Raw genomic sequence first — 19,987 nt, 5'->3', positions numbered from 1 at the left:
AGGCGGAGCTTGCAGTGAGCCGGGATCGTGCCACTGCACTCCAGCCTGGGTGACAGAGAGAGACTCTGTCTCAAAAAAAAAAAAAAAAAAAGAAAACCAAATACCACATGTTCTCACTTATAAGTGGGAGCTGAGCTGTAGATACGCAAAGGCATACCAAGTGGTATACATAGACATGGGAGACTCAGAAGTGGAGAGTGTGGGAGGGGGTGAAGGATGAAAAATTTTAACCTTAAATATTGTAAAGGTTTGGTAAAGTAAAAATACAAAACTTTATTTTATTTTTCGTGTCAAAATTTAGTCACTTTGAGGTTTTCTGTGTTTTATTTTTCAGCAGCCTTGGTTACTGGAAGCATGAGAAAAAAAACTAAGGCTAATTTACTTTATTTGTAGTCATAAGAATTTATTCCCACTCCCACTGCTTCACTGGACTAATAAAAAATGGAATATTGTCATGTGATGTCACTTAAAGTGAATTACTTGCATGTTGAAATTTATTAGATAACCTTATTAGTGATTTTGCAATCTGTAACATATGTAAATAATTTAGTTTTCAGAGCTTGTTTTAATACTTGAATACTAATTCATTTAAAAGGATATTTTTTTAAAAAAAATACAGTATCATTCAAATCAGTGATAGCAGGTGAAGTAATTATTTAGCTTATAAGTTTTCAAATTTCCTGTTTAGGTGTTTTAGTCATCATAGCATTTCATGTATATTTTTTAAAGTTAGGATTTTGCTTAGTAAAATGTGCCTAGAAAGTAAAATGTGCCTAGAAGAATTCTGACGCTGTGTGTGGCCTATTAAAAACTAGGGAATCATGTGTTCTTTGTTTATCTTTTTCCCTTGAATATATTGTGAGACAGAAGTAGGCATAACCTGAAGAAAGGAAAGCTGAATGAAGTCTCCAAATGAATAAATGTGTATTTTAGGGTCTTAAGTCCTCTTCTATGTATAACTAGATTTCTAGTCCTTTGTTACATAAAAACAGACATACTACATAACAATTTTAGGCTTGTTTGATGTATCCTGGAAATAACTAAGAGATCCAAGAGAACAGGGACTCAGAGAGAGAAACATTAACTTCAGTTTTTGTCAGAGAAGGATAAAAGATGAAACAGAACTTATTCTCAAGAATAAGTACCATCTTCCAGCATTGCTTATCTCTTGAGTTGCAGAAATGCACTGTGGTAATGCAAACACATTTGTGACAAAGCGTCGGATTAATAAAATTTAGTGAAACCCTTACATCTCTGTAATGACTATGGGGTAAAATTCATTTGAATTTTACTCTTTTCCACTTATAAATCTTCTATATAGGTAGGAGCAAGATCCCAAAAGCTAAATTACTAAAAATTATGCATTGAGAGTATTCTGCCTCTACCCAGTGAAGTTTCTCCTAGAGTGGACAAATATTTTGGTAGTCATGAAAACGCAATCATTTAAAATGTTCAGTTAAATTACAAGATGACTTTTATGTAAGTATGAGATTCTTAAGTTATTCCTTAATTCAGTCCATATAGACATTTGAGAAAGTTTTTTGATATTACCCATGGAGTGTAGATAAAGGAGAGACTGAAGTCTTTTCCTGAGTGGGTTCATTTGTACCTCTGCTGGCCTTTGATTCTCCCTCAGTACTTAACACCAATGCTGCTGACAGACCTGTTTCCGCATTCCAGCATTGTCAGCTAATTATTTGCAGATCTGTGGAATCTGCAAACATTCAGAGGCTAGCCTTGAAGCTGAAAAACTCCATATAATAATTAAATTATTCTCTAATCCTTGTTATGTGTATAAGGAAAAATATCCAACAATAGTCACTTTCAAGATTTTTTTTTTCCAGATCACAAACAATTTTCAAGTAAGAGCATTAGCCTTGTACACAAATCAGTTTCTTGTTTTTATTGCTTCTTAAATCTAAAGTTCCATTAATGTCTCAGAACTCCCCAATTTTCCAGTTAAAAGATAAAATCAACACATTTTTCTTTCGGGAATGATAAATTTTGTACTGAAATAGCATATAGAATACCAAATATTTCGATTTGAAAATGTTTAAAATTTCTGAAGAAGAGATACAAAATATAGCACATGTTTTTAAATCTAGCTCAAAAAGTGCTCTTAAAAAATTAGAAGAGGCCGGGCGCGGTGGCTCACGCTTGTAATCCCAGCACTTTGGGAGGCCGAGGCGGGCGGATCACGAGGTCAGGAGATCGAGACCACGGTGAAACCCCGTCTCTACTAAAAATACAAAAAATTAGCCGGGCGTGGTGGCGGGCGCCTGTAGTCCCAGCTACTCGGAGAGGCTGAGGCAGGAGAATGGCGCGAACCCGGGAGGCAGAGCTTGCACTGAGCCGAGATTGCGCCACTGCACTCCAGCCTGGGTGACAGAGCGAGACTCCGTCTCAAAAAAAAAAAAAAAAAAAATTAGAAGAAAAGGGCCGGGCGTGGTGGCTCGCGCCTGTAATCCCAGCACTTTGGGAGGCCGAGGCAGGCAGATCACCTGAAGTCAGGAGTTTGAGACCAACCTCAACATGGAGAAACCCTGTCTCTACTAAAAATACAAAATTAGCCGGGCGTGGTGGTGCATGCCTGTAATCCCAGCTACTCGGGAGGCTGAGGCAGGAGAATTGCTTGAAGCTGGGAGGTGGAGGTTGCGGTGAGCCGAGATCTCACCATTGCACTCCAGCCTGGGCAACCAGAGTGAAACTCCGTCGCAAAAAAAAAAAAAGAAAAGAAAAAGAAAAATTAGAAGAAAAGAAATTTTATAGATTCGGATTGGCCACGAGTAGTTAGTTTATTTGAAATATTTTTCCATCAGTACTACCCCAGGGCATTAAGTTTGGTGATTCTGTTTCTCCTTTTATAAAATGAAAATTCTAATATCTCTCACAGTTTTACCACACAGGACAACACAGTGCATTTAGCCCTGTAAATAGTGTTATTGATCAGAAGAATTGGCACTAGCAAGTCTCAAGAGTTAGAGGGAGCAATTATCCTCAGCTCTCTACTTTTCTGAAACATAATTATTACATAGCATTAAAAACATTCTTCCAAACAGGGACCAGTGGGTTCAATGGATTGCTGATGATATTTATTTTCCAGTAAAAGCAAGTTATTGAAAATACATCTGAGAAACATTTCTGCAGTCTTCCTAATATATATTGTGTAAAACTGAGGATGGTGGGGAGAATCTTTGAAAAGTACTGAACCAAAGAGCTGAGTGTAGAACCTAGGCAGGAAATGGTATTATAATTCTGAAAAATTGATGATAATATGTGCCCCAATGTAGTAGTACATCTATATATAAGTAGATTGCCGAAGATGTTAAAAGAACAAATACGTGTCTAAATCAGAAAGTGACGCTATTTTCAAAGACTTTCTCTTAAATGGCTGACGTATAGCACTAAAAAGACTTGAAGAGAACTGGATGAAAAATAGGCCTATATCCTTGGGCACATGATAGTGTGCATATGTTTACATAAAACACACTTTTTAAAGAGGTAGGGATTTGGAGGCCAGGATTAAAAGATCTAGAATTTCCATTATCCAAGTAAAGTGAGTTCTAGTTCATGACATTTGAGATTCAACTGTCATGGGAGAGAGAAGACAGAGCACACTGGGCCTGCTCTGACTGTGTCCACTAGTTTTCGCTTAAAAAAAAAAAAAGCCCAAATGCTTATTTTTAACTTTGAAAAAAAAAGAATAGAGAAAAGAAGGAAAAAAAGGGAGAAAGAAAGAAAGAAAAGAAGGAAATAAATTAAAATATAAGAACAACACTGCGTTTATCTTCTGGAAACTCTGCATTTCTTTTTTTCTTTTTTTTTGTTTTTTTTAATCGAACACTTCATGAATTTGCATGTCATCTTTGCACAGGGACAATGCTAATCTTCTCTGTGTTGTTCCAATTTTAGTGCATGTGCTGCCAAAGCAAACATCATTTCTTTCTCTAAACATCTTACAGTAGTTTAAAAAAATCTTGGCACACCATTTAGTATCTCTCCAAATGCTGTCCAGGAAGTAGTAACTAATACCAATTTACCACAAATGTCAATATCCCATTGTTAAGTAGTTTTAAGAATTATTTAATAAAAACTCGGAGATACAAAAAAGGAGATTGAAAATTATTAACACACAACCATCTATCCCTGAGGGTAGGACTTAATGTCACTTCTCTCCCTTAAGTTGCTGTCCTTAAACATTTCTGCGAAATGTTCTTTAGTTTGTGCAAAGAATTACTGGTGCCACCTGTAACCTCATGGTTCTACTAGCAATTCCAAGAATAAAGTTTGAGCTATGATTCCTATTGGTTTATGTGTGCTTATCTAAGCTCAAATAATTTTTTAATTAAATGTTTTTGTGTCCTATACCTACTCATTTATGTTTGAAGTGGTCCATCTGGATGAAATCAAGCAGGCTGTAAGCCTTTTGACCCAATGTAAAGTGTCCACATGTTCAAACAAGGCAGTGACAATGTCCTTTGGGATAGGGGAAAATTTAATCCAGCTTTATTGGCTTGGATCTATACCTATAAAGCCTTGCCACTAGCATTTGGGCGTTTAGGCACACAAAAAAGAGGGATTTTAGTAGCTGAAGTGTGAATAAATTTTCTGGATAACTAGTTTCTGACTCAAGAATGGTAGAAAAGAGCACTAGAATTCTAGCACAACATATACATAAAAGCTAAAATATGTTTTCAAAAGTGAGCAAATATTAATCTCTCTCTTTTTTTATTTTTGTTATCCAGAAATCCTAGGGTTTCTGGCAATAATTCAGATTATCCATAGCACAGTTTTAACTATCCCTAAGGAAATGTAGTTATCATCATTTCTGGAAAGATGTCTTTGATGTACTCTTTCACCTGGAACACAGACTAGGCCCTGGGAACAGCTTTCAGGTAGCTCCTGAATGGCGTTTTCAGTAGCTGCTAGGGTAGTTTAAATGTAACTCGTTACGTAAAACTGGAGCCACAAAGGCTGTAACTGCTAGCTGGTGGGAATTGTTTTACTGAGCAAATAGTATAACAAACATCCATCCTTAGCAAACATCCTTCAACCAAGATTAAGTTCCTGGGAAATTGTGTCAGAAAAATAAGTTTTATTATTTTTCTAAAATCTGTGAAGTTGATTTTTCCTTAGGGTTATAATATTTAGATTTAAATTTGATAATGGTTTATTTTACATGCTGTCTTAAAAGTGCTGGAAGTCTCGATCATTTCCGATAGGAAACCGTAGTTTATGTGGTCTTTAGGGACAACAGCTATCCCTCATAATACGTGATTTTTACTAGCTACAAATTGAAGTTTGGGATGGGATTTAGGGAGCTCCAAGGATCTGGGCTATTTGTAGCCGTGACATTTAATAACCTATTCCAAATGATATTCTACTTCTTCCGTTATAAGAAACTGATTCTTAAAAATTCTCAGAAGATAGGTTTCCTTTTGTTAAAGATATATGTGTATGTATATATATATATATGTGCATGCACACACAAGAAGCTTAAAGATTATGTAAATATATGCTTGCATAGCTGAACACTGAATAAGATTAAGGTTAAAGATATGTATATATACTCACACACAATAAGTTTAAAGATTATGTAAATAGATGCATTGCATAGCTGAACACTGAATAAGATTAAGGTTAAAGATATATATATATATATATATATACACACACACACAAACACAGTAAGTTTAAAGATTATGTAAATATATGCATTGCATAGCTGAACACTGAATAAGATTAAGGTTAAAGATATATATATATATATATATACACACACACACACAAACACAGTAAGTTTAAAGATTATGTAAATATATGCATTGCATAGCTGATCTGTGTCTCAAATTCATTTCAGTATCAAAGAAAATATATTTGGTACCTACATAAATAATTCCTTAAATATGGTTACTATTTTATAGTTTCCATATAATTTGATTCTCACAAAAACCTTGGTATGTGGTGCTATCTCCATTATATAGAGCAGGAGATTGAATCTTACTAATGTTTGATGATGGACCTTGAACTTTGGAGTTAGTTAATAAAATTTTGAAAAACAAAATGTAAACAAACAAGGAAAAAAATGGTTAAAGAAACCCATTTTGGAGTGTTTTTAATTGCTCTTGTCATGAAGAAATCATTCTTCTTTTAGTAAATGTTACAAGATTATTTTTTTATTTTTTATTTATTTTTTTGAGATAGTCTTGCTCTGCCGCCAGGCTGGAGTGCAGTGACATGATCTCTGCTTACCGCAACCTCCACCTCCTGGGTTCAAGTGACTCTCCTGCCTCAGCCTCCTGAGTAGCTGGGATTACAGGTGCGTGCCACCACACCCGGCTAATTTTTTTGTATTTTTAGTAGAAACAAGGTTTAGCCATGTTGCCCAGGCTGGTTTCGAACTCCTGAGCTCAGGCAATCCGCCTGCCTTGGCCTCCCAAAGTGCTGGGATTACAGGCGTGAGCCACCGCGCCCGGCCTTACAAGATTATTTTTACAACTCAAGGAATTAAAAAAAAAAAAACCCAAACAAATAAACAAACAAAACCTTGGGGAGCGGCTGATGATAGCAAAGATCATTTGATTTCATGTATGGCCACTAATCTCTTCTTTTCCAAACATAGCACTCCAAAAGCATCCTATTTATATAATCAGTCCAATGAGCCCAGCTATGGCACAACTCCTTGAGATGATTCTGTACTGATTCTTGTGATTCTCAGACTCATAAGTAGGACCCAGGATTCCCAAACTAGGCCTTTCTTATTTCCGTTTCAACACTGTAGGAAGTAAACTGTTAGTAAATCTTATTTCTCCCAGCATCTTTGTAGTCCCTTCAACAGGAATCAACAAACCATATTCTTCAATTTACTGGCTTAGTGCTGAATTTCCTTTCATACAAAATTCATTATATATTATCTGATTCTACCTGTTTGTGGTTGTTTTGCCATCTTTTTAAAAAGTTTTCTTGTACTCATCAAATGACTTTTTCTGTATTAGAAAAATACTTTATCCAAAACGTGACATATAATACTATCAAGAACCAATGGCGTCTAGCAGTTACATTTACCCACCACAAATAAAACTCCTGTTTGTTTCAGGGTTCAGTTAGAGAGCTAGCCAAACTGCGGTCATTAGTCTATAATAACTCAAAGGCAAGCAGTCTTGGGAGTCAAGCTTGGAACGTCTTTTGTTGCCTTAATCATATATTTTACATCTCCCTGGGGAGTGGTGAGAAAGTCTTAATGTGCAGTTACCACTCCCACAGTATTAGTCTCAACTCCCAGCTGGGCCCTCGCCCCCAAATTTCTTCATCGTTAGTTGTACTTTTAATTTTTATTTTTAGGGCCACCATTCTTCCAGCCAATGATGTGTGAGCAGGGGAATTTATTATGCTCTGGTGAAGGAAAATAATGCCTGGAATTCTTGTCATTTCCAAGTTACTAAAGCAGTACTTTGAGAGTTAATTTTAAAAATTTTATGTCATAAAGAAAACTCCTTTTTTTTCACATTTTCTGAGGTTTCTCTGTATAAGTAGTTACAGGAAAATTCATATAAATGAAGTGAAAATGTCAGTACAGGCAAAAAATTAATTATTTTATTTTAGCAAGATATATCACATATTTTTCTTTTTATGTGTGTATGTATTTATTTTTTCAGAGATGGAGGTGGGGGATGCGGTCTCGCTGTGTTGCTCACGCTGGTCTCGAACTCCTGGCCTCAAGTAATCCTCCCACCTTAGCCTGCTAAGTAGCTGGGATTACAGGTGTGATCCATTACACCCAGTTTATGGATCACATGTTTTTCTAAGAAGCATGAAGAAAACACTGTTTTCTGTATTGGCAGACGTTTAGAAATTTCATTTCCATTTAGAAATGGAATGGAAATTCCTTTTTTTTTTTTTTCCTTTTTCTGAGACAGAGTCTTGCTCTGGCACCCAGGCTGAAGTGTAGTGGCTCAACAGGGGCTCACTGCAACTTTACTTCCTGTGTTCAAGCGGGTCTCCTGCCTCAGCCTCCCGAGAAGCTGGATTTAGAGGCTCCCGTCACCATGCCAGGCAAATTTTTGTGTTTTTGGTAGAGATGGGGTTTCACCATGTTGGCCAGGCTGGTCTTGAATTCCTGATCTCAAGTGATTCACCCTCCTTAGCCTCCCAAAATGCTGGGATTACAGGTGTGAGCCACTGCACCCGGCCGGAAATTCCTTTTTTTTTTTTTTTTTGAGACAGAGTCTCGCTATGTTGCCCAGGCTGGAGTGCAGTGGCCTGATCTCGGCTCACTGCAACCTCCACCTCCCAGGTTCAAGCAATTCTCCTGCCTCAGCCTCCCGAGTAGCTGGGACTACAAGCGTGTGCCACCATGCCTGGCTAATTTTTGTATTTTTAGTAGAGATGGGGTTTCACTGTGTCAGCCAGGCTGGTCTTGAACTCCTGACCTCGTGATCTGCCCGCCTCGGCCACCCAACGTGCTGGGATTACACGTGTGAGCCACCACACCCGGCCCGGAAATTCCATTTTTATTTAGAAATTTATTTAAGAGATCCAATAAATTCATTTTTTTGAAATAATTACTGTAAGTAAACTATTATAAAGTCTTTAAAAACTATCCTGTATGTATAGATATCCAGTTATTCATAGATAGAGAACTTTAAACCTTGCAGTACTGTTTACATATTTTATCATCATTTCTATATTAATTTATTTGATATTTGATGTGAAAATTCAGAACTTTGTTATTCAATGCTGAATTAAGTAGTATTCTTTTTAAGTTTAGGAATCTCTCCTATGATGTTTATATCACTTAAGAGACAAAGTAGTGTTGGGGCCGGGCACGGTGGCTCACGCCTGTAATCCCAGCACTTCGGGAGGCTGAGGCGGACGGATCACGAGGTCAGGAGATCGAGACCATCTTGGCTAACACGGTGAAACCCCGTCTCTATTAAAAATACAAGAAAATTAGCTGGGCATGGTGGCGGGCGCCTGTATTCCCAGCTACTCGGGAGGCTGAGGCAGGAGAATGGCATGTACCCGGGAGGCAGAGCTTGCAGTGAGCCGAGATCCTGCCACTGCACTCCAGCCTGGGCAACAGAGCAAGACTCTGTCTCCAAAAAAAAAAAAAAAAAAGAGATAAAGTAGTGTTTTATAGGTTTGTAAAAATTCATTTTTAAAATTTATGTAGGGTAAAATTCACTTTTTTTTTTTTTTGAGACGGAGTTTCACTCTGGTTGCCCAGGTGGAGTGCAATGGCGCGGTCTTGGCTCACTGCAACCTCTGCCTTCCAGGTTCAAGGGATTCTCCTGCCTCAGCCTCCGGAGCAGCTGGGATTATAGGCATGTGCCACCACCCCCAACTAATTTTGTATTTTTAGTAGGGACAGGGTTTCTCCATTTTGGTCAGGCTGGTCTCGAACTCCCAACCTCAGGTGATCCACCCACCTCAACCTCCCAAAGTGCTGGGATTACAGGCATGAGCCACCATGCCCGGCCCAAAATTCACTTTTTAAGGTAGATAGGCCCATGAGTTTTGACAAATGCACAGACAAATACATCACCCATCATCAAGATGTGGAACAAGATTCTGGCTTGTGCAATTCCCTGTGCTACTCCTATGCAGTCAAATCTTCTTCCTGGCCTTAATGCCTGGCAGCCACTGTGCTGTTTTCTGTTTCTGCAGTTTGGCCTTTTCCAGAATGTTACGTAGGTGGAAGCATCCACTATGTAACCTTCTGAAGTTGGCTCTTTTTGCTTGGCACAGTGGGTCTCACCTGGGAAAAACCTTGGCCTCTCCAGGGGACATTTGGCAATCTCTGGAGACATTATCGGTTGCCACAACGAGGTGGGTTGGGGAAGTGCAACATGGATCTAGTGGGAAGAGGCAAGGAGGCTGCTAAAAGTCCTCCTATGCTTAGGACAGTCCGCTACAACAAAGAATGATCTGGCCTAAAACAATAATGAGGTTGAGAAACACTAACTTAGCAAAACACATTTGAGATTCGTTTGTACTGTTGCATGTATCAATAGTTTGCTTCTTTTTTATTGCTCAATAATATTCTGGTTTATAAATGTATTATAGTCTGTTTATTCATTTATCTGCTAAAGGACATTTGGTCTGTTCTCATTTTTTGGCAATTATCAATAATGGTGTAGACATTTGTGTGAATGTTCTCGAGTGAAGGTAAGTACTGGGGTAGGATTGTTTGGTCCTTTGGTAAGCATATGTTTTATCTTTATAAGAAATTCCAAACTGCTTTCCAAACTGGATGTATCATTTTGCATTCCCACCAGCAACATACGAGAATTCCAGTAGTTCTTCATCTTCAGCAGTACTTGGTATTGTGTGTGTGTGTATACGTAAATTTAGTATATATAGGGCCAGGAATGGTGGCTCACACCTGTAATCCCAGCACTTTGAGAGGTGGAGGTGGGACAATTTCTTAAGGTCAGTAGTTTAAGACCTGCCTGGGCAACATAGCAAGACCCCTGTCTCTACCAAAATTAAAAAAATAGCTGGATGTGGTTTCATGTGCCTCTAGTCCTAGCTACTAGTAGGCAGAAATAAGAGGACTGCTTTAGCCCGGGAGTTTGAGGCTTCAGTGAGCTATGATTGTTCCACTTTACCTAGCCTGGGTGACAGAGCAAGACCCTATCTTTAAGAAAAATAAAAATTAAAAAAAAAGTAGTATATGCATTTAAATTTTAGTCATTCGAATAGATGTGTTGTAGTATCCCATGATGGTTTTAGGTTTGTCTGTTTTGGCTAATTTTTAGAATTTTAGAATTTAATGCACATTTTCTGAGATTTCAAAAACAGTATTATAAAAACAGAGTGTTTGATAATACACACAGTTATTAATGCCTTTGTAGCATTCATTCCGTTCTTCCTCACTGTAGAGCTACTGATCCTTTTACAGCTTCTATTTTAAGATAATCCAGTTTACCAGTGTTAGGATTCATTGATCTACAAAGGCCTTCAGGACATACCTGGCCTAGGCCCCTGCCTACTAAGTGGATTTTGAGAAAAAGAAAAGAAGCTATTCGTTTTTTGTTGTTGTTGTTTGTTTGTTTGTTTGTTTTTTGAGATGGAGTTTCGCTCTGTCACCCAGGCTGGAGTGCAGTGGCACAATCTCGGCTCACTGCAACCTCTACCTCCCGGGTTCAAGCAATTCTCCTGCCTCAGCCTCCTGAGTAGCTGGGACCACAGGCACGCGCCACCACGCCTGGCTAATTTTTTGTATTTTTAGTAGAGACGGGGTTTCACCATGTTGGCCAGGCTGGTCTTGATCTCCTGACCTTGTTATCCACCCGCCTAGGCCTCCCAAAGTGCTGGGATTATAGGCGCGAGCCACTGCACCCGGTCACTATTCCTATTTTTAAATATGATTAAGGGATTATCTGGAAGAGTTGCATGCATTGCTCACAGTTCACTGGGGAAAAAGACAAAGCTTTGGCATTCCCAGTGTTTAGCATGGTGGCTGGTGTGAAACTAGTTCTACAGAGGCAGCGCCGGAACACAACAGAGCAAAATTATTTTTCTTGGATTCGGGTGTTTGTCAAACATTGCCATCTACTGGCTGGCTGCTGCAATTACTTCTAAGACATACAAAGAAATCAGTTTGTTGCCTGCTCTCAAAATTTGCTGTCTCCACCTCTAACAATCCATATTAAATAGATTAATAATCCTTCTTTTAAAGCATAACTTTATTGATTCCTCTATATCCCTAAATATGTGTGCCAGGAGCATTGATGCATAGAGGATATTTTGATTTCATTTAAAACAAGCCTGAAATTTGCCCTAGTAAATAATGAACATTTCAGGCAAGTTCGTGGCTTTCAGTTGAGATAAATAGGAAGACCTCAGTCTCACTTATGGCCATGCCTTCTTAATTTTGGACAATTTGGTTTATAAAAGGAGAAGAGTCATTGTATTCAGAGATAACAGAAAAATTGCAAAAAAAATTGTTGACTTTTTTCATGACAAAAATTTGCAGAAAAATAGCTTTAAAACTCTGTGAAATAATAGAAAATCTACAGATTGGCCACTAATCTCAGTTTGGTCTTTTGCTAAATAGGGGCTTTCCTCACTTTTACGAAGCAAAAGCAGAAGCTTCCAATTCAGGATCCAGACATTTTGGCATTTTTTTCCTAGCAATTTAACTGGAAACCTTGGTGCCTGTGGCCTTTGGCACCCACAGAACTATGTTGTGAAGTATTAGCTCAGCATGCCCAATAGTTTACCCACACACTACGGAAATAGCCGGGGTGACCAAAATGTAAATCCACCTCTAATTACTGAAGAGTTAGAAATGAACACAGTCTTCATGACATTCTCTAAGACTACACTGTTTTAGGCATACATACTCGAATGTTGAACTTCTCTGCGACCAAAAGACATTTAATTTATGTTCAATCAAACCTAGTTAATTACAAACACAACTTTAAGGTAGTTAAAGAAACCCTTAGTTGAAAATGATGTAGCTGATGCACTGGAGTTTTTTTTTTTTTTTTTTTTTTCCTGTTTAGTGGATTCCATTCTCAATATTATTTTACATTTTTTCCAGGTCGAGAGGCCATTTTTTATTCACGAAGAGTTTATTATTATAGTAAACATGGTGGATCATCAGTATCTGTCTGTGTTTGTTCAAGGATACCTGAATTTAGATATGAGGGTTAACTTAGCAACTTGCCCATGATCACGCAGTTAATTCTGGGTCAGTTCCCATTTTCACACTCACCCCTGTCTCAGGCATGTGGATGGAGAACCTGAGCCGTGGTCATGCTCACAGAGCTCTTCCTGCCTCTTCCTCTCCTTGGGCACATTGCTTCTGGGAATTTCATTTTCCTTATCTCCAAAGTAGACATAGCATTACTTCCCTGCTTTACAATGTGGTCACAGGGATGAAAGGAGGCTTAAATATGTTAAGTGCTTGGCATACAGTGAACACTCAACATATTATTTTTGTGCTATAGATATCATCAGTTCTTATTTTGCAGACTACCCAAATTGTGTACCAAGGGAAGAAATTTCTCATCGAGTCATCACATGTAACTCCCTAAATGTGTGCAGGTACTATCAAATCATTTTGTATATTATTAGAGGTGTATATTAAACTTTTGTGCTTAATGTTGATTTTGGAGAAGAATGAAGTGGCATTGCGAAAAAAAAATTTTTTTTAATCTATTTACGTGGGTAAAGTTTGTAGCTTCCCTACTTGATTTTGCCTCACTACTCTTGAGCGCTGAAAGGTTTATGTTTATTTATTTATTTATTTTTAAATAGAGACGAGGTCTCACTATGTTGCCCAGGCTGATCTCAAACTTCTGGGCTCAAGCCATCCTCCTGCCTTGGCCTCCCGAAGTGCTGGGATCACAGGCATGAGCCACTGCATGTGGCCAGGTTTATGACTTTGACTCTGGTTTGTGAGGCCAGCTTTGAAAAAATGGTAGGGATCTTCTTAAATAACAAACATGCTTATTGCTGTCTGATTAATATAGAATCACAGCAGTGGCAGTTTTTCTTTATGAACAGATGTCTTTCTGTGCTGTAGTGCTGTAGGGCCTTTTGGCTACACTGACACAGTTGGACAACAGCAATATATGTAATATCTACATGAATTCTTAACAGACATCAAGTTTTAAAACCTAAGACTTTCTAAAATTATAAAGTTGATTCTAATCTGGACTGGGGATCTGCCAGCCTTGGGCTTACTTTCTTTAAAGCTCTGTGCATCATGGACAAAGTCACCAAGACTGTTCACCTGGCAGTTACAGCTATTCTGGAAGGGAGTGTCTGGCATGGGGATGCTGGATAGCTACTGTTTGTCAAGAGGCTGGACACACCTTTGATGAAGGATCATTACCTTCCCAGAATATCCTCATAATTCCCTGATGGGTCACTTACATTTTATCACTTCCTACTGGTCATTACACCAGACAACTTTCAAAGACAGGGCCTAGTGTGCAGGTGAACAGCAATATAATTCAGGCAGGAAAGAGCTGCTACTGCTGCGTCACTATGTGCTACCTCTAGAGATATAAATAGAAAGTTATACTAATCTCTTCTAAACTGATACTGCAGCTTCACAGTGGTAAATTTAAAAACTAAAGAACAACGAAATAGGTGCAAAATGATTCTTTATAATTTAAGAAAATACAAGGAAGCAGTGGTCTGGGTAACACAAAAAATGGAAATACACCATGCCATTTATATTTGACTTTGGCTTGCAGAATATAATTTCTTCTGCCCTGAGGGCATGCCTACCCTGGTCATGTTATGTTTGACAGACATTAAAATCCATTTTCAATTCATGAATATATCAAACCTGAACATTACAGAAAGTTGATCAAATATACATTGAAGACCATAATGAAAAGCCTGTCTACATTGATTTGTGTTATTCTGAATTAATTTGTGCTTCATGTCACTGAGTTTTCAAGAAGGAGGTTTATGAATAGCCCATATATTATCTTTGTGCATAAATCAGCCTGTGATTCTGCTCATATACAAGTCCATGAGATCCTAGTGAGTATTTCCGAGGATGTTAGATTTAGTGTAGTATTATAACACTACTCATAGGCCGAATCTTAGGATTAAATCATTAATATAGATAAAGCAACTTGAACTAGTATTAGGTAAAAAGTTGTAGGAAGAGCTATAGAATGAGTGAGAAAGATGATGTATAATGCTCATGAAATGTGAAACTCATATGTTGAGCTTCTCTAAAGAAATAAGCTGTAGGTATTTATTAATTTATCCAGTCATGAGTTACTGAAAACCGCCTATTTCCCAAACAGTGTTCTAGGTGCTGGGATGAGCACTGGTTAAACAGACCAAATCTGCATTATGGAGCTTACATTCTAGATGACACGCAAAGTGTGATTTCTTATTATCTTTAAAACATGCTTTTGTTAGTTTGCTATTTTATTTTTGGCCATTCAAGGAAAGGCTTCACACAGGGATGAAGAATTTTATTTTTATGTGAATAGGAACTATCATCCTGTACTTTGCTACCTGTGTTACTTCTCCTCTGAGACTCTAAACTTTAAGGGCAAGACTGGTAATTGGCTAATTTTTCATCTGTGCCCATGCCTCTACAGTGCCTTCTTGCAAACAGCATGTAAAAAAGTACACTTGCTGAATGGTCAACCAAGTCAAGTAACAAATCATGGAACTCTAGTTCATTATTTTATAGCCTCTTTTCCTACTCATATAAACATAACCAATAGTACAAGGTGATGAAGATAAGCACCAAATTAGTGAAATATTAAAATGCTCTATAAAAGTTCCACAGAGAGGGAGTTCATTTTGGATTAGACTGATTAAAGAAGAGAGAAAATGACTTATTTGAAGAATAAGCAAGATTTAAGCAGGGGGGAGGAGGGGATTATTGGTGGACAGGTGGACATTTTCTACTTGGAAGAATAAGAATGCTCAAAAGCCTTGGAAATTTTCATTTTATTCTGCAGGCAGTGGCCAATTAGTGAAGGTTTCTGCCTGGGAGATTGACATGTAGTTTAGGTGAATTGCCACCAGCCTTGCAAAAAAGAACAAAACAGAATGCAAAATATTGGAGTATATCACCTGTAGAGAGGCTGAGTTTATGAAATTTTCATGTCAGCTGCACACACATGGGTAAATGTGTTGTAGGTGAGGGAGCAGATCTGGAAGAGGGTTTTACTGAAAAAAGTTCCAACATCCCTGAGCTAGAGCCCCTAATGAGATTCTTTTCTAGTGAGCCATTGCCTCTTTTCTCCGTGCCAGAAATAGTTGTAATCTTACTAAGCAACTATATTATTTATCATATCCACACCAGTTTGTCGTATATAGGGACCAGATTGTGTTTTGTCAAAGACACACACACACACACACACGTGTGCGCACAAGTAAGCAGATTGATTTTATTCAAGCTATTACTATAGGGAGAGCACCTCAAATCCAGAGATCAAAGTAGCTTGACGGGGTAGTTTTACTTTAGAATTTTATAGGGAGGAGTAGAAAAGTTGTAGGTAAGATGATTTATAGTTGGGATTGTTTTGCTATCAGGAGAAGTCTCAAATAGCTGTAATGCAAATGTTTGGCTCTATCTATCTGGCTAGTTTCAGAAGGACAAATAGTTCAAATCTCAGCTAAATCATTCATGAGACAAAGAACAGGGAGTTGAAAGGTCTGTGTCTGTTCTTGTCTGCAGCTTCAGGCGAAAGAGGAGAAAGGTCTATATTTGTCCAAGGCTCAGGTAAGCAAGCGAGTCTTCATGGGTCTTAGGGAAGTCAGGAGAAAGAGTGGACAGTGAGTCTTATCTATGTCATAAGGGGAAAGGTAGTTCTTTTCCTTAAGCCATTTCCTGGAAAATAAGAGTGGGGAGATTTCAGAAAATAAAAGGTTGGTGGAATTTCTGGATTATATCTGCTTTCCAGAAGCACAGAGCTCAGATAAAGTTCAGTGTTGTCAGTTTTCTCCTCTGGGCTGGCTTTAAAGAAAGAAAAGACCCAAATGTCTGGCCCATTTCCTTTAAGTAGATTTAAGAGCATGCCTCCAGCTAGTTCCTTGGATGATAACTGATGTTGGCTAACACTGTTGAGGATATCATTCTGTAACAGGTAATTTCTTTTTAATCTGAGAATAAATGGTACTGGAATGGATCAATTAAAGTGAATTTACTTGAGCCAGGGCAAAATTTAATATAAAATAGCCAAAAAAAAAATACAAAAAACAACTTTGAATGAAACTTTATATTGAAACTTGAAAGTAAAAATAATGAAAATAAAATTATGTTACTCATTTAATAAAATGCAGTTTGTAATTGCAACTCAAAGTTAATTTTAGACAAAGAATGGATGAGATGTTGATTTGGGTGGGTTGGGGAGCATCACTTTTCTGACACATTTGCATCATAGCTCCATACAATACTCTTCTTGTTACTTGTGATTTTCATAGCACGATTCTATAGAGGATACCATTAGCAAAAAATATTCAAAGCATCATTAATTTTCTGAGATGTCTTCACTTCTTTGGCATTCACTTCACACTATTTTGGGGTGCTTATGTACCCATCTCTTCTTTATTGGATAGGTGGTCTAATTCTATTAAGCACTCATTTGTCAGTGGCTTTGCCTGAGGGATTCCAGTGGCCCTAACTTTACCTTCCCTTACATCAGATTTTTATCTTTTGTGACATGTGTGATGTCACCTTGCAATTGATTTGTGTGGAATGTATTGTATTGCTAGATATTTAAAACAAAGACATTGACCCAGTGTGTGGATTAAGGGAATACAAGTTGTATTGGTTTTGTAATAAATATTTTTCATGATGATGACCCTTTTTTTTTGAGACAGAGTCTTGCTCTGTTGCCCAGGCTGGAGTGCAGTGGCATGATCTCGGCTCACGGCATGCTCTGCCTCCCGGGTTCATGCCATTCTCCTGCCTCAGCCTCCCGAGTAGCTGGGACTACAGGGGCCTGCCACCACGCACGGCTAATTTTTTGTGTTTTTAGTAGAGACGGAGTTTCACCGTGTTAGCCAGGATGGTCTCGATTTCCTGACCTCGTGATCTGCCCGCCTCGGCCTCCCAAAGTGCTGGGATTACAGGCGTGAGCCACTGCGCCCGGCCAGATGATGACCCTTATTGCTCTATCTAAATTTCTAATCATGAAGACTCCCAAGAAGAAGACTCCACTAACCGTCACCCTTCAGCATTTTATATGCTTTATTTAATTCTCACTGCAACTCTGCAGGGAAGGTTCTATTACTATCCCCAATACATGGATGAGGGAATGGAGGCTGATAAGGTTTGGCTGTGTCCCCACCCACCCAAATCTCATCTTGAATTGCAGTGCCCATAATCCCCACGTGTTGTGGGAGGGACAAGGTGGAGGTAATAGAATCATGGGGGCAGTTACCTCCATGCTTTTCACCTGATAGTGAGTGAGTTCTCACGAGATCTGATGGCTTTATAAGGGCCTTTCCCCCAATTTCGCTTTCTTCTTCTTCTGGCCACTAAATTAAGAAGGACATATTTGCTTCCCCTTCCACCACAATTGTAAGTTTCCTGAGGCCTCCCCAGCCATGCTGAACTGTGAGTCAATTAGACTTCTTTCCTTTATAAATTATCCAGTTTTGGGTATGTCCTTATTAGTAGCATGAGAACAGACTAACATAGAGGCTTTGCAAATTTGTATGATTTTTCCAAAGGCAGAATTACCCAGTGGCAGAGCCAGGACATGAATCCAGGTGTGACTAATCACAAATTTGTGCTCTGTGCTGAAATGGTATGCCAGCCTCCTTCTCTCTACCAAATTCACCCATTTTTTTCCTACCCTAATTTTTCCTTTTGCCTGGATGTCCTTATCTACTTATTAAAAATTAAGTTGTATCTTGTTATGTCTTTTTAGCCAATTTAAGCCCTTTGTAGAAAGAAAGAGAAGTATATATGCTTTTTTTTTTTTTTTTTTTTTTTTTTTTTTTTTTTTTTTAAAGCCAAGTATCTTTTTCAAGGTTATCTGAAGAGAAAGTATGCTGGTTATGCACACTCCGGATTCTGGAGTCCTATAAGCTGGAGACCAACTTCTAGCTCTCTTATTAGCTGAGTGACCTATGGTAAAGTTTAAAACTTCAGTGTCCTTGCTTGTGAAATAGTGAGGTTATTATTACTCATCTCATGGGATTGTTTTAAGATTAAACACAATAATATCTCTAAAGTGCTTCGCGTTCTGCCCTTTTCATGGAAGGCTCCTGATACTGTTTGGATCTGTGCTCCCTCCCGAATCTTCATGTTGAAATGTAATACCTAGCGTTGAAGGTGGGGCCTGGTGAGAGGTGATTGGATCGTGCGGGCAGTTTCTCGTGATTTAACACCATGCCCCTTGGTGCTATCGTCATGGCAGTGAGTTCTCATGAGATCTGGTTGTTTAAAAGCGTGTAGCACCTCCCTTCCTCCTTTTCCCTCTTCCTCCTGCTTTGGCCATGTGAGATGCCTCACCACCCCTTTCCCTTCCACCATGATTGGAGGCTTTCTGAGGCTTTCACAGAAGCAGAAGCCACTAGGCTTTCTATACAGCCTGCAGAACTATAAACAAATTAAAATTCTTTTCTTTATAAGTTACCCAGTCTCAGGTATTTCTTTTTTTTTTTTTTTTTTTTTGAGACGGAGTCTCGCTCTGTCGCCCAGGCTGGAGTGCGGTGGCGCGATCTGGGCTCACTGCAAGCTCCGCCTCCCGGGTTCACGCCATTCTCCTGCCTCAGCCTCCTGAGTAGCTGAGACTACAGGCACCCGCCACAATGCCCGGCTAATTTTTTGTATTTTTAGTAGAGACGGGGTTTCACCGTGTTAGCCAGGATGGTCTCGGTCTCCTGACCTCGTGATCCACCCGCCTCGGCCTCCGAAAATGCTGGGATTACAGGCGTGAGCCACCGCGCCCTGCCTCAGGTATTTCTTTATAGCAGTGCAAGAATGAATTAATATAGCTCCTGATAAAAATTTCCATTGTTTTTTATGCTTACAGGCGAACAAGATAGTAAACAGTGTACTAAACTGGGAAAATCAGCCCTGCTTCATTCTAATTTCCACTACAGCTAAATAATTTCATTTTAATCAATTTTTAAGCCACCAAAATGAGACAACCATTTTTCCAGATTGAGTGGATTCTTTTTTAATTTTTAATTTTTGTTTTTTGAGACAGAGTCTTGCTCTGTCACCCAGGCTGGAGTGCAGTGGCACAATCTCGGATTACTGCAACCTCTGCCTCCTGTGTTCAAGTGATTCTCCTGCCTCAGCCTCCTGAGTAGCTGGAGCTACGGGTGGGTGCTACCAAATCCGGCTAATTTTTTTTATGGTATTTTTAGTAGAGACGGGGTTTCACTGTGTTAGCCAGGATGGTCTTGATCTCCTGATCTCGTGATCCGCCTGCCTCGGCCTCCCAAAGTGCTGGGATTACAGGCGTGTGTCACCGCGCCCAGCAAGTGGATTCTTTACAATTTATGTCAAAGATGGAAAGAACCAAGG

General features: G+C 38.8%; 1 protein-coding gene and 1 non-coding gene across 2 annotated transcripts in view; both read right to left on the bottom strand.

The window, feature by feature from the left end:
* The window catches only part of SMIM31 (small integral membrane protein 31), a 48,813-nt gene that overhangs the window by 13,713 nt on the left and 15,113 nt on the right, over window positions 1-19,987 (bottom strand). The gene's annotated exons all lie outside the window — the stretch shown is intronic.
* On the bottom strand, window positions 3,830-3,932 carry LOC129481387 (U6 spliceosomal RNA). Its single transcript, XR_008657394.1, has one exon. It is a non-coding gene; the product is annotated as a U6 spliceosomal RNA (small nuclear RNA).

Source organism: Symphalangus syndactylus, chromosome 4, assembly GCF_028878055.3.
Source record: "Symphalangus syndactylus isolate Jambi chromosome 4, NHGRI_mSymSyn1-v2.1_pri, whole genome shotgun sequence".
NCBI lineage: Eukaryota > Metazoa > Chordata > Mammalia > Primates > Hylobatidae > Symphalangus > Symphalangus syndactylus.
This window is presented reverse-complemented; position numbering and strand designations above follow the sequence as displayed.